The sequence below is a fragment of the Protopterus annectens genome, chromosome 11.part0 (assembly GCF_019279795.1).
Source record: "Protopterus annectens isolate FY-2018-M chromosome 11.part0, PAN1.0, whole genome shotgun sequence".
Lineage (NCBI taxonomy): Eukaryota > Metazoa > Chordata > Ceratodontiformes > Protopteridae > Protopterus > Protopterus annectens.
In genome coordinates, this window is record NC_056745.1 from 37198547 (window position 1) to 37212292 (window position 13746).

The following is a 13746-nucleotide window of genomic DNA, read 5'->3' on the forward strand; positions in this document are numbered from 1 at the left end:
AAAAAAGGCATTATGGGGTGGATAAAGTTTTAGCCAGTATTTGAAAGCTTAGCAGGGAAAGGTACAGAGCACCCTTGCAATGCAACATGGTCTGTTAACCAGGTCCTCCCAAGCTGACAAATATTGGATCCCCTTAGAATGACACCAGAAAGACAGCCAGTTGTTGAAATCAGTCATTTTTTGCTCATATCATGGCATCATCCTACTCAGTGATCAGGGGCGTCTTATGCTATTGGACTGCAGGACTGCAGCCCCCCCCCCACTGTAAAAGAAAGAAAGAAAATGAAAAAATACAAAGAAAGAAAATTAAACAGAAACTGACAAATATCGCAGACCTTTGCGCATGCGCACTCGCGGCATTTCTGACCCAGACTGCTGCTGAACCAGTCCGGAGTATGCGCAGAGCTCCGGACTGATTCAGCAGCAGTCCGGATTAGAAACACAGCAGTCAAGAGCATCACAGAAGTCTATGCAGTTAGTTATAACTGCATAGACTGAGAAAGGGATCAGACTGCAATGTCCGCAGGCTGGCCTCACAGGAAGGACTTATCGGGGATGCAGGAAGGAAGGACTTATCGAGGACATACTTTGGAGCTATACAGCAAAGGAGGACTTCACCACGAGATCGGGGACTAATCCATCTTCTGTTTGCTCTTCTCCCACTTTTTACAATGCATCCAGAATACTTTTTGGTAACCTAGAATTCTTTCCATTTATTTGTAATTAATTTGAACTTTGGGTTATTGCAAAATTTCTGTTTGCACTAGTTTGTAATTCTGCTGATTCTGGTGTAAATTGCTTTGATTGCTGCAATGCTTGCTGCAATAATTGTAGTCCCTGCTGTTGTGTCTGCATTCAGTGAAATTAAGAATATGATGTAAAAAAGAAACAAGCTTGGTGTTCCTGTACTGAAAAGGTAGTTTTCTTCACATCTGCATTGGTAAAATATGCGCCTCACCAGTAGTCCAAGCCTTGTAATGAATTTTAAATGTGCCTATTGCCATGCTATGGCATCTCACAGAGACGTGCTTTTTTTCTGATATTTTTTTTTATTTTATTTTATTTTACATTTGTTAACCAGGATAGTCTGACTGGATATATGTCCATTTTCAGCGGAGGCCCGGGGAGAAAAGCTCCAACAACAACAAAAAAACAATGTACAAAAATTTGGGTAGCATGAAAAAGTTACTTAAGAACATTGAGACACACATTTTTTTTTTTAACAAGGTGTCAAAAAGTTGTCATTTCTAATAGTGTCATAATAATCATTAGATAACATCAGAAGTAAGTAAGAGGGAAAGTTGTAGTTACTAAAAAGGTGACATTTGTGGAGAGAGGATTAGCCAGGCTTGGTACAATAGCAGGTCCATTTTGACCCCAGGTGTAGTTTGAGCTTGGCTTTGAAATGACTTAGAGAAGAAAGTGAGGTAATCTCAGGAGGTAAAAGGTTCCAGGATCTACCTAGAGAGTTAGAAAGGAGAGAGTCACCAGCTAGGTTATTAGTTTTGTATGTCTGGATGAGGACTCTGTTAGAGGAATGCAATGGTCGTGGGTTATTATACAGGGTGACTAGGTTTTTCAGTGCAGGGGTGTTTTCGGGGTTGTAAATGATTTTGTGGGCCATGATCAGTTGGTTATATAGAAGTAGATTAGGTAGTTCAAGCCAACCGAGCTGAACTAAGTTGATGCAGCGATGTGTCCTAAAAGGGAGCCCAGTGGCAAATCTGGCGATGTGATTAAAACAGGTAGTGATCTTGTTTAGGATTGTCTTATTGTTATTTAGAAGAAGAGGGGATGCGTACAAGACAGTAGAGAGAAGGTGAGATCCAGCAGTAGCTACCTTGGCTGGGGGAGTCAGAAAGCTTTTTATTCTGTAAAGTGATCCTAGTTTTTTATTGATGGTTTTGATCAATTGGTTAACATGTAGGTCAAACTTTAAGTAGTTGTCAATAGTGACACCTAGACGTTTAGTAGATGGGTCAGGTGAGATGACTGTGCCATCCTTAGATTTAATTGTGATGTTTATGGGGCAGGACCTTTGTGTTGGTAGGAATATTAGCATTTTAGTCTTTTTGGGATTTAATATCAAGCGGCGATTGGAGAGCCAGTTTTCTATCATGTTAACGGTAGTCTGGGTAATTAGCTGTAACTCTATAGAGGATGTAGGTGAGCAAATTAGTGTAGTCATCTGCATATTGGATGCAGTTGACTTTTGGTATGACAGTGTGCAAATCATTGATGAAAATGGAAAATAACAGTGGGCCTAATATGGAGCCTTGTGGAACACCCAGGGTATTAGGTAATAGGGTGGAGAGTTTAGTTTGCCAGAGTACTGCCTGTTGTCTACCACTTAGGTAGGAATCAAACCATTGAAGTGATTTTGGATCTAGACAGAGTGACTGTAGGGTGGGGATTAATAGTTTGTGATCCACCATATCAAAAGCTTTGGACAGGTCCAGGAATAGAGCTGAAGAGATATGGTTATTGTTATGATGATATTTTATGCTGTTAGAGAAGACTAATAGGGCTGTAGTGGTGCTGTGGTGAGGTATGAAGCCATGCTGGGTATCTGCCAGAAGATGGTTGTTTATTAGGTGGTGCATGAACTGTTTTTGAATACATTTTTCCATTATTTTAGCTAGAGGAGAGAGTATGGCTATAGGCCTGTCGTTGGAGAGTTCAGTAGAACTACCCCCTTTATGGAGAGGAATGACATAGGATATCTTCCAGATATTTGGAATTTTAGCTTCTTTTAAGGTGCGATTGATAAGTAATGAGACTGGATAGGCAATGGCATCAGCTGACTTTTGTAGGTATTCAGTTGGAAGTTGGTCAGCTGAGAGTGTGGTGGGTTTTAGTTTTCTGATTAAGGTGCGGATAAGTGATGTAGCAATTGGTTGAAAGCTAAATAGTGGTAGATTTTTAGGGGTGGAACTATCTGGGCTGTGGGGGCTGAGAGGCAGCGTGCTGGCTAGGGCTTGGATTGTCTCAGTAAAGAAACAATTAAAACTGTCCGAGACTGGTTCTGAGGGTTTATCGGTGAGGGCAGCTGATACAGGGGTAGTAGTTTTGCCAGGGTGTAATAGATTGTTTAGCCCTGCCCAGAACTTTTGAGGGTTATCTTGGTTAGAAGTTTGTAATTTGCTGTAGTATTATTTTTTGCCAAGTAGTATTAGGTTTTTTAGTTTCATTCCTAAGTTGCCTGTATTCAATTTGATCCTGAGGGAGTTTAGTAGTTCGCCATAAAGCCCAAGCTTTGTCTCTAAGTTTAATTTTGAGCCTGGCCTCTTTTGAGAGCCAAGGTGCAGCTTTTGTCTTGGTTTTCTTAGAGTGGATGGGTGCATGAAAGTCAAGGATCTCAAGGAATTTTTTTGTTAAAGTACGATACTGCTTCTTCTAAGGGGAGGTGTTTTAGTATAGACCAATTACAAGAGTTTAGTTCTTGTTGAAATTTGGTTAAGTCGAAGTTTTTTTTATTTCTGACATTTCTTAGTAAAGGTTGATTGGGTTTGCCTGCTTTGTGTTTGATTATATATGTGAGGTGGTGATCATTTAGACTATCAGGGAGGGTACGAAATGTATACAGGTTAGGGTGATTATTAATGAGTACCCAATCAAGTATACTTTCTTTCTGGTTAAGTTTGCCTGTTCTAGTTGGGGTGTTAATAACTTGCTTGAATGAATGCAAGTTAATATGGGTGGTAGGAGATTCTGAGGAACATGTACTCCGATCTATATTAAAGTCACCGAGAAGTAAGGTTTCTTGAGGGTAGTGACTAGATATCCAGTGGAGGGTGTCTTCTAGTGTGGCTGTATTGTTACCTGGGAGAATGTACATACAAATTATATAGATGTATTTACTGTTGTTGAGCTTCAGTTTGGTAGCTAAGATTTCTGAATTATTAATCTGAGGTGGTTGTATAACATCTGTAGTTACAATCACTTCAGATTTGTAAAGTACCGCCACCCCACCCCCTTTTCTGGAGGCCCGGTCCAACCTGTGTATGTTATACCCAGGGAGAAGTATTTCATTATCAGTAAAAGTGGGTTTTAACCAGGTCTCTGAGAGACACAGAATATCAGGGGCGAGAACAGCAAGGAGTGCATGAAGTTCATGCAATTTGTTATTGATGCTTCTGATGTTGAGATGACAGGTTAGGAGAGAGTTGGGTGGATGGGGGGTTGTAGGGTTGTGGCTTAAGTTGTTGGTAGGGGGAGAGTATTTACTAATGTTGGTAGGGCCAGGGTTAGGGTGTATATCCCCATCAAGTAACAGACTGGGTCTTAGCTTAGAGATAAATTTCATGAATTTATCTACTATTTTACAGTAGTGTTTGAGTCTGGGGCTGATTTTACTGGTGTTAGTGTGTTGGGAATAGGAGCATGATATAAGAAATGACCTAGTACTGCTGATGTGATAAAACTTAGCATGCTTAGTTTCTGGGGTGTTGGTATGAGCATTTGATACATGGAATCCTAGGAGAGGTTGGGTTTCATATAGGGTTAAGAGGTATGAGGCTAGTAGGGTGGGTATTAGAATGGAGTACCACATGTCTAAAGAGGTTGGGAGCTATAAATCTGGAAGTCCACTATCGTTTGAAAGTGTGAAATGTTTTTTTTAGAGGAAGCGAGAGGGATGCAGGTGGGACCTAAAGAGTGTAATTGCAGCGGAGGATGGGTGATGGGAATAAAGGGAGTTAATTAGTTTAGCAAGAAGGTGATTGGAGCGAAGAGGTGTGGGCGTGACTATGTGGCTATAAATGGGAATAAAGGGAGTTAATTAGTTTAGCAAGAAGGTGATTGGAGCGAAGAGGTGTGGGCATGACTATGTGGCTATAAATGTAGATGTAGTGGAGACGGGTGAGATTAGGGGGCAGGGAGGGGAGCGGAGAGAGCCCGAGCGTAGCAGGGGTGAATGGAGCGAGGCTATACCATACCAATCAGCTTTAGCCCTGCTAGGTAAGTATTTTAGCTGAAATGCAAGTATTTTAACTAAGATTTTTTGGGATTGTTATTTCCTGCAGGTTAGAATGAGTCTTGGGAGATAAGCTGTTTATGCTGCAATTTTCAGGAGTAGTTTGCTACAGCTTAAACAAAAGCGGGGAGTTCTAATAGACATTATAAATGTTGTTAGGCTGGGGTGTATTTCAGTGAGCAGGGTTGGGAGAAGCCTAGTACGGGAGGGAAGAACTAAATGTACCTTAGACCCACAGACAGCAGCCCCCACAAATTAAAGTATTATATTGTGTGACCACCTTGGCTCTTCGGTAGAAGCTGCTTGCTGTTTTAATTTTCCAGCAGGGTATGGTAGTCTTTCCTTACTCTGGGCACTTAGAGGGGCTATGTCGCAAGGGAACTAGCTAGGAAAGATAGAGTAAAACCAGGTGGGAGTTAGGAAAGGAGTTTGTACATATTTAGAAGTCAAAGCTAATAATATGCATTTTTCAGTTTACAATAGTTGTTAGGGTCCACTAGAGGTTCCACAAGCTGCAAACTACAGTTAAATATCCTACTTCTAGCAACAATTCATTAGTTGATTAAATTACCCAACTGCTTGAGTCCAACATGAAAGTAAACAGCAAAAATACAAAAAGAACATGCATACACTTTCTTTACTATACAATAGCTTGTTTTGACTAAAAACTGATTGTATGTAGTCAATGGCGTACAGCAACTAGCGTTTTCAACAGCCGCTATTATTTAACACAGACTGCAGCATTTAACTCAGCATTTAGAATTGATTTCTTCACTTTAAGCAATAAACCTCAGCATCTGGAGTAGATTACTGCGCTTTAAGCAACAAAACAGACTATAGCATTACACTTAACATTAGAGTTAATTACTTCACTTTAAACAACAATACGACCATTTAACAGGAAACAGAGTGTGTCTAGCCACTTATGTTTACAGAATAACCCTGCTGCTGTTTAAAGGGCATTTTTAAATTAAAAGCTGTCTAATATTTCTACAAAACCACTTAAAAAAAAGTAAAAGTAGGAGAAACAGTAAATTAAGACATACCAGCTAGTTGAGGATGCTGCTGACAGGGTCTAAGTACTCTGGATGTTTGAAAATGGTGGGTTTTCAGTAGGTGTACTTGAAACCTCGCTTATCTGGTTGGGGGTGGGTTTGTTAAAAAACTTTGTATTATAGATTGTAGATTTCATTTTCCTGCTTCTGTAAAAATTACACATTTTGAATGTGTTCATCCGTATGATTATGTACTAAATTGACATGGTTGTGCGTGCTAATGCAATGGTGGAGAACATTTTTCTAGAATACGTTGTGAACAGATAAGTGTTTTGCTGGCTTTATGGAAGTTAGAGCTTAATGTACTAAATGGCATGAGTCATTATGCTTTTACAGAATGGGAGAATGTGTTTTTCCCTGAATATTTTACAGGTTTCAGAAATAATGTTAATTTTATCTCCACTTGTTTCATCTGTGCATTTTTTTTGTGATTCACTTTGGTTTTGACTGTATTTTAAAAGCAGGCATGTCTTAAGTGATACATTATTGTAATTAATTGAATCATCAAATTTAGAACCACCCTAGTACTCAGGATGCTAAATAGGACAAAAGCAAATATGATTGTGACAAAACCGGAGTTAAGATAAGACTCCAGAGCCTTGGTTGTTGAACTTCAGTATAGAAACATTTGTAATTCATTAAAAAGATTAGACTTATGTGGAAAAGATAATGACAAAGTTGAGAGGTATTAAAAGGATGGATTATGCTGTGTGGGAGGAAGTGATCAAGGATAAGTTAGGAGTCTGGGAACAAATCAATAAAAAGGAAGTTAAGGGATGGGTAAGTGATGGAGTCCTCAGGGCTATGGGCAAGGGAGCAAAGAAGAGACATCTATCTATCTATCTATCTATCTATCTATCTATCTATCTATCTATCTATCTATCTATCTATCTATCTATCTATCTATCTATCTATCTATCTATCTATCTATCTATCTATCTATCTATCTATCTATCTATTTATCTATCTATCTATCTATCTCTATCTATCTATCTATCTATCTATCTATCTATCTATCTATCTATCTATCTATCTATCTATCTATCTATCCACAATTCCTTTTTCCCTTTTTGCATAGGGGGTCAATGTGTCACTTCAACAGTGACAGTCATCAAGATCCAAGGTTTACACTACCAGGTGGCTAACCCGGGCATGGCTGTTCTTCCATACCACACACTTGCATGCATGCTAACACTTATGGCCAATTTATAGTGTCCAATCCAGATACCAAGTCTTTGGAATGTGGATGGAAATCAGAGCACCAGAAAGAAACCCACAAAAACATGGGGAGGGCATGCAGACTCCACACAGAAGGTACCCCAGCCAAGAATGAAATGTGGGATCCCCTTGCTGTGAGTTAACAACATTATCTGTTGTGCCCACTGGAGCAAAGAAGAGACAGTATAGCAAAACAAGTGAAGAAAGTCAGTGTGGCTAAACTGGTTATACGAACTAGCATTAGGGCAGAAAATAAGCCCTACAGGAGGTGGAAAGGAGCTAAGGGCTGGTGGGAGGGACACAGTACAGAAAAGATAGGGGGAAAACAAATATGGGAAGAGAAGCAAACATAGAATTGTTGTTTTGTTCACTTTACGTCTTTAGCAGTTGTGAAGTCTGAAATGAATTTAAAAGGGGACATTTTCAGTAATGTGGTGGGAGCTCAGTAATTATTTTGGCGATGGCATGTGCTCCCATTATTCCACTTTGTATAAATGGCACAGTGAGATTAAAGAGCATTTAAGAAAGTTAAAATGAGTGTTTTTCTGATCACATGTTGTACGTGTTGCATACCTGGAGCGATTTAAAAAGTAAAGAGTTTGACTTTAACTTTTTCTCTGATAATGTTCATGAATAAAAAAGATCAAAAGCAGTCAAATAAGCAACATGTTTGGTGCTTCTGCAACAATATTTATTTATTTGTGTTTGTTTTTCTTTACTTTATCCCATGACATCCAATGTCCACATTCGTGTATTGATCCATGCAAGTTTATTCTATTATCTTTCTAAGTTTATCAGAGCAATATTTAAAAATTGTCCTTATTTTTGGGCCTTTGTCCCACTTCTGTGTATGGCTTTGTCCATATTTCTTGCTCTGAGGTTGAGAGGTATAACAAATGTGTCAGAGCCATCACTGCCAGCCAGAGCCATTTCAAATTGTGATATACTTGTTGCAACCCACTCCCCCATGTAGTGACTCTGGATGTATCCAGGCAAGGCAAGGAGCAGTTATGCAGTGTAAGTGTGCAGAGTATCCCCTATTCAAGGAAGACACAAGTACTACAGTGGCTTTTCATCTGTCCTTGATTTTGCAGAATGTTCTGGTTTTCTGTCATATTTTTATACTGTTGATTTATGCTTCTTATTATTTATTATAAGTAGCAATGCTTTAATGACCATCGGGTAAGCTTGTCTGAGATTGTAAGATGCAAGTAACCTTTAATAAGCATACTGTTAAATAATTACCAACTCTGAAAGCCTTTTTGTTGTTGCCATGCAGAGAATATTTACATAACTAGATAATGTACAAGCCTTAGGTATTGAAATGCATATAACAGTATTGGTAATAAAGGCCAGGATTACAGTATTTTCAGAAGCTCATTACATTTGTTGGAGATTTGCAGTCATCTTTGCAGGCTTTACTTGTATACTAAACAGAATGCCAATCGACCATGTGTGGTCCATAACCTGTGAAGTAATCATTTAAACAATTTATCTTGAGCTGGTTTCTTGTTTGCTGTTCATTTTTTACTTTAATCATGTTTTCCCCATGAAACAAGTAGATAGCTGTTGTCAGGCAGCAGGTCTTTTTTTGGAAAAGAAACATTTTTACAAGTGGGGGTATCACAGAGATTTCTCCTTTCAGCATGTTACTTGGTACTTTTATAAAGCTGAATATAAGTTATAATTAGAACTGCAGTGCAAGGAGAAGCTTGTTTTTTTTAATACTTGATTTTGACTAGTATTCCAGTAATGTATTTAAAAAGTAATTTATTTTTTCATGCCTCACAGCCTTTTTGTTTCCATCTAGATATTAAGTAAGCTGTCATGTAGCCAATGCATTGAAATATTTTTTTCTTCTACACTTCATTTTGTCTTGATTGGACTCTCGTAATGATGGTTTGGCACCCAGAGCAGCGTATTTAATTAAAGTTTCAGTTGTTGTGTTTTTGAGCATAGCTCCACCCCTTTCTAGTTGGCCACACCTCTTCCCATTGGCCCCACCCATTCAGCTGTCTCCTGCAGCCCCCCTTTAATTTGAAGACACCAGCCTCCACTGTCAGTGATGGTGATATGCTGCACAGTCCCAGGCTCATACCAACCTGAGACACATAGTTTGAAAGCTCCATAATGTCTCTCTTCATATAGATCAGGGAGGTACAACATGGAATCTGTTGAAATCATACTGATATCTGCCGTGTAATGACTTGAGTGCACACATGATTTGGTGGATCCTGGCTCGAGATAAGCAGCTAACAGATGTCTTCTCCTTGTTCAGCCGGGTTAGAGGGTTATCAGCATATCATGCAGTGGAGTCCCCTGTAAGAAGAGTCCTCAGAAGTGTCCTTGCTTGCCTTAAGGGCCTAACATTTGGGGCTGCACTGATAGTGACAGTATGTGTAATGTCAGGTGTTGTTTTTTCTGTATGCCTTTGGGTTTGCTGAGGCATAACTTTGACAATGGGCAGTCTAGGTGATCTTTGTTGTTTAGGAAGATTGCTTTTCAGTGTTTCCACATACATTAGTCTGTGTGTGTGTGTGTGTGTGTGTGTGTGTGTGTGTGTGTGTGTGTGTGTGTGTGTGTGTGTGTGTGTGTGTATGTGTGTGTGTGTTGTGTGCTATGTGAGGTGGGCATTGTATATATGATTTGGACAACCTGATGTGGGCTTGTATGCAAGAGTTTAGCCTCCAGTGTCATTGTGTAAGTACACCTCTCACATATTGTGTCTGCTTCTTTAAGGATTAAGTGGTTGTCGGGAATCATGATGTAATTGCTATATTGTCTCAAAATGCCCATATCCACCAAGTTGGCTACAGAAAAGTTAGAAAATTGCATATCCACACAGTCCAGTCCTTTGATTGCTGAGCTACAAGGGGGTGGTGTAATGGGGTTAGAAGGCTATTAAGGGTCTTTGTTGCTGCAGGCTAATAAAAATGTTTTATTGGGGCAGATTATGCTTAAAAGTAATAAAGTGTACTAACCTTAACATTTACGCAATAGTGAATTCTCCAAAGTCTGCAGGTATTACCACCCGACACCCATCTAGCTGCTCTAAGCTTGTCTGCACACAAGGTATTTGCTCTATATTGTTGCTTTACATGTTACAGGTTTATGGACCGTTATACACAGAAAATGTACTGTCTAGGTGTTTCTTACTGTACAGGACACCTCTAACCCATGCAAGTGTGCAAAATTTATAGCAGCACAGAAAAAAAAACAGAAAACTAGCCAAAAAGCCCTCTGGCCAATAAAATGACTGCACTACAAGTCCTTTTATATATTTCCCAACTCAGATAGACCAGGCAAACACTTTCTTCCACAAAATGAATAAATCCAATCCTCCTAATGTAAAATGACAGTAGAAGAGACCCACAAGTGCAATGCTACCACAAACCAGTTAAACAGCTAACTGGAATTCCCTTGCTGAAGGCAATTTAAAGACAGTCTTACAGCAGTAACAGTGAGAGGCAGAGCAATTTTTTAACAAAAAATGCAATGAAATGTAGACATAAAAGGAAGAAACGGTAGTGATCACTCAAATTAACTTAAGCAAGTGCGACTTAGCAATCAAAGCTATTTACCTTTGCCTGGATGGCACTGGATACAAATAAAACACTTCGGGAACTCAGGCTAGGATTCCAAGATTTGCCGATCTCTAGGAAAATGAGCAGAAGACAATATGTGGTAAAGGAGGTTTACTTAAGCGCAATTCTGGTTTACTGGGTGGTACCCAGTATAGTGTATCTATGGAAAACAAAGGGTGGGATGAGTACATACATACCTTATACAGCAGAGAACGGCAATGAAAGAGGGGAAGAAGGGACTCTGGAAATCAGATTGTTACAAAGGGTGAAGCCCAGGGACTTGGCTTTGTAAAACCACTACACCAAAAAGGTGGGAGTGTTGAGATGAGGTGCTGAGTGTTGAATGCTGGCCAAGTGTCTCCATTCCCTGTAAAAACACTCAGTAATGTGAAGGGTAAACTACAATTTGGGTAAATCCACAAAAAACCCAGAAGTGAAGGCAACAGACAACTTCTTCTTAAAAATCCAACGTTTATTCAGTGTACGAGCTTTCGTAATATAACCATTACTTCCTCAGACACAAAAAAACTATATAAAATGTACAAAGTTTTATATACAAGTCAGTAAAAAACATCCAGTCAGATGATTTAAAACTCCCTCCAAAATGCTAGCCAATTAAGTTAAAGTAACAGCTTCCCAAAAACATTCATGTAACTGCATAGTGTCGTTTATACAGTGCATATAATTATAAATATAATTATAAATATTAAACATCATTAAAGCCCATACAAAAAATATTTAAAAACACTGCTAAAATGCATATGTCAAGGGTAAAAAATTAATGTTTACATTTTTTAGCCTTTAACACTGGCTTAAGAGGGACCATATCATTTAACCCAAATCCCCAATGTACCCCCAGGCGCAAAATCCATTTCAATTCAGTTGATTCAGTATTGTTTGCTATGTCCCCCATCCTGACACTATCTGGCTGAACTTGATGCACTTGAAACAAGAACCTATGCCTATCACCCTCCGTTAACAAATGCTTAGCTATAGCACTGTAATTTTGGCCCTTCCTTACACAATACGTATGATCTCTGATTCTTTCCTTGAGTCAACTATTAGTTTTTCCCATGTAGAATTTAAAACAATACTCTCAGTCGGCAAAATATACTACATTCCTAGTATTTCAGTCAGTATTACATTTGATCTGCCAAAGGTGCATTGTGTCAGGGTGCCTAAAATATTTAGATTCATCTATAAATGAACAGACAGTACAGAATCCACACCTTCGTGTTCCAATATTCATGGTAGTGGAAGAATTATTGTTCCTAGGGTAACACAGCTGTTGCTTAAGATCCAACCTCTTCTTAAAAAGAAAATGTCGGTCTATTTCCTACTATTCCATTAGTCTCGTCATCTACAAGAAGAATATGCCAATTCCTATTTACTATATGTAGTGTAAAATCATAGGAATTGCTGACTTCTTATCTGCTTTCTGTCTCAAGACCTTATTCCCCTCAGAAAAATAGGGCTCCCCCCTTCCTTCTCTTTCATATCTTACTCTTGAGTAAGCACGGTTAATTTCCTTTCTTGAATAGCCTCTGTTGACAAAGGCTTCTTTCAAGCATCCCATTGCCTGTTCAGTGTCTAGAGATGACAGTCAAGATAGCCTTAATACTTGTCCTTCCACTATACTCTTAAATGTATGTGTTGGGTGCACACTGTGTCTGTCCAGAAATGAAGGATGGTAGCAATCTTTCCTATGTATACAAGGGTGCAAGTCTACTCCTTCTCGAAATACTGTTACATCGAGAAAACTAATCCTTGATGCTGAACTCTGGCATGTAAATTTCAAAAAATGACTGCTGTTGTTTAAATAGTCAACATAATACATAAGTTGCTCATATTCACCTTTCCATGCTATAAAAAGGTTGTCTACAAACCTTATATACAGTCTAACACTGGAGTCACCCCCTTCTTGTATTACATCCATCTCCCACTCTATCATGACAAAATTAGCGTATGAATTGACACAACCAGTGCCCATTGCCACTCCAGCTACTTCTCCATAGTATTTCTCATCAAAGAGAAACACATTATGTTCTAATACCAACTCTAGGAGCATGCATATAAAATCTAATCTATGCTCATCATGGGATCCATACCTAAGTAAACATCTTTTAACCATTTTTAAACCTTCTGTGTTAGGAATGCACGTGAAGAGGGATGCTACATCTAGGGCTGCAAACAAATCAAACTTACTGTCCACTTAACCTGATGTAAACGCATATAGATCAATTAGGAAATATTCCGTGTCTCTTAATGCAACTTGATGCCCTTCTAAAACTTTTTTAAGTTCTTTGTCTAAAAAAATAGAAATTGGCTCAGTCAGCCACCTACACCCACCACTATAGGTCTAAACTTGGATTTAAGGGGGTCTTTATGTATTTTGGGAAGACCATGCATATGAGGTATGAGGGGATCATTCACAAGGAAGTAGTTCAACAATTCTTTAGTCAAATGCCCCAAACACATACTTTCATAAACAGTCCCATGGACACTATTAATCATTCTTTGGATGTCGTCCATATTGACAGGTTTGTAGACATTTAAATAAGAAAGCATACATTTCATTTAACTGAAGTAAAAAACAGCATCTAATACAACTACAGGCCCACCCTTGTCAGCGGGATGAATCACAGTGCCCTTATTATTCTGCAGATTAACAATAGCAAATTGCTCAGCTTTAATCAAATTGCCAGTTTTCTTAACATGTACATTGTTAAAACTGTCATACAATTCATTTTCACAGGCTTGTAGAAATATTTCAACATTTGATGGAAAAACAGGCACAAACAAACTTGGTTTCCGATAAACAAATACATTCCTATTACTTTCACCCTTATAAGCCTTCCGCAAAGCTACATTGCGTGCAAAAAGCCGTAACTGTAGTAATACATCACTGAAGTCT